The sequence below is a fragment of the Callorhinus ursinus genome, unplaced genomic scaffold, assembly GCF_003265705.2.
Source record: "Callorhinus ursinus isolate GAN/ISIS: 27379988/994484 unplaced genomic scaffold, GSC_fseal_2.0 scaffold67, whole genome shotgun sequence".
NCBI classification, from domain to species: Eukaryota; Metazoa; Chordata; class Mammalia; order Carnivora; family Otariidae; genus Callorhinus; species Callorhinus ursinus.
In genome coordinates this window covers 1,364,093-1,366,557 of record NW_027397129.1, presented here as the reverse complement: position 1 = coordinate 1,366,557, position 2,465 = coordinate 1,364,093, and positions in this window count along the sequence as shown.

The following is a 2,465-nucleotide window of genomic DNA, read 5'->3' as shown; positions in this document are numbered from 1 at the left end:
GTCTCAGAGCAGAGAGATCGCAGTCTCTTCTTCAGTGAGCTCTCCAGGCCACACTATCACCGTTTCTGTCTGTGTTGCTATAAACTGCAGCATCCCAGGTTGTGGGCCCCTCAGCAGTGTTCCCAGCCCTGGCCTCCAGGTCGGGGCACGTCTGTGTTCTTTGCGCTTCTAAAACCACCAGCCGCCCCCGGTTCTCACGTGTGGCCCTGCCACTCTGGGTTTCAGTCTGGGGGGCTGCCCTAAATTCCTTTCCCTTTCGCTACCAGTCTGTGCCCAGTCCCCAGCACAGGAGGCTTTTGCACTCTGTTCCCAACACCAGCATTTATGGCAGCTCCCTCCCCCTTCCAGGTACCTTTCAATATCTGCCTGTGGAATCATGGCTCCCCACTTCATACCTCAAAACCAACCGCCTGTGATATTCTGTTTGTAGAGATCCAAATCTATCTTGTTACATCTCGGACTGATTTCGTGGGTGTTCAGACTGGTCTGGTAGATATTTAGCTCAATTTCGGAGACCAGTTGGAATAGGGTCCCCTACTCCTCCACCATCTTTTCCTCTCCTGCTTTTATAATTTCAAAAAATTATTTAATTTGTCTTAATGAAAATGGGGAGTGAAATGGTAGACATTTCACTATGGCTAAATTAGGTGCAGTGCCTTTGTTAAGTGTAGACCAGCGGCAGTGGCATTACCTGGGATGTTAGAAATGCACCCTAGACCTACTGTCAGAATCTGCAATTTTATAAGATCCTGAAGTGATGTCTGTGCACAAAAATTTTGGAGAAACATTGAGGTAGTTAACCTCATTAGTCTTAAGAAAGAGAATCATCCATGCTAAGTATGTTAAATTACTATAGTGTCAGGTATTAATTTCAGACAGATTCTACTGAAAGTAGAATTTTCAAATTGGACCAATCTACTTAATTCAAATGTTACCTATGCATAGCAATACATAGGTAAAAGAAATTAGAGTATATAACAGAAAATTTATTAAGGAGGGACAATGAAACCAAACACAGATTATTTCTCACTCAGTTTTTTTTTTTCTCGCTAATATCACTTTGGATTGCAGTGGTCCAGTACCTGGAAGTAGAGTTTACTGGCAGCCAAAAGTGATAGTAAACTTATGTATATAGCAGAAATTCCTATGGTGCCCTTCCTTTCTTCAGTTTAAGGGAAATTAGCTGTACAAAATCTTGGATTTTAATTATTAAAGCTGGTAGATTTTCTAACAGCCACAACCATTCAAGAATTATTTCTAGTTGCTAATGTATTTATTATCAAAGTGTGAAGCAAGCAAGTCCAGACTTCTGTCTGTTTCATATGACCCATGCCTCTATTATTTCTCTTTCTTTGCTCTTCTATAAGCTGTTAACAAAATGTAATGTTTCACTTTTATTCAAAATATTTTACTCAGTAAATATTTCAGAATCCTAATGGATGATATATGTGCTACTTTAAAGAGTCCGGTTTACAAATAAATTTAATATTTGCATAGGTTGTTAGGAAAGACAGTGTATTGCTATTTCTAAAATTTTTGGTAGATAATTACTACTACCCCTTCCTCTCCTCCATCCCCCATTCTGTGTGTGTATGTATTTGTATGTGTGACTAATAAGAGAAACAAGGAAAACATCATGATGTATAGTCTAATACAGTATTTCTCCAACTTAATATGTATATGAAGCATCTGGGAATTATGTTAAAATCCAGATTCTAAATATTTCCTTAGCAAAATAAGAGTGGAGAGAACCCAGGAAAAATGAAACAAAACAAACAAACAAAATAGAACAAAAACTTAGCCTACCTACTTGATCTTGAGTAAGTTACTTCAATACTATGATTACTTCAACTCTTGGATTTCATCATCTGTAAAATTGGGCTAAAAATTGTGAGGATTCAAAAACAAAATAATATTTTTAAAGCACCCAACACATGGGAGAAACTCAATAAACAGTAGTCATTGTATTATTGCCATTAGATTGATGTTTTGGCATGTGTAATAGATTGAAGGGAAAGTGGTATAAAATGAAACAGCTGACATATATCATAATGTGAAATCTCAAGCTTGCCTATATCTGGCCCTTTTACACTTTGAGGTGTTTCTAAGTTAAAACTGTACTTTTTTTTTTTAGTCAAAGTTGAATGTCTGATTTCTATATTGATGTTTTGACATCTCACCCTCAGTAGATGGTTGTGAAATCTCATCAGCCGGGTATTCGTTAGGTCCAGAATGACTAGTTGGACATATTTTTCTTAACTCCCTTTAAACTTATTCCTGTTAAGTTGTGTTAAACCTTCTTACACTGGTCCTATTTTCTGGCAAACTCTAAGTAACATTTTTTTAAATTTTCCATAGTCACACATATAACTCAGTCTCATTTCTGATTGATTTACTGGCATAAAGTTAGAATTCAATGTTGATTATTATAATTTATCTGTTTGAAAATTATCAAGGCTTAATAA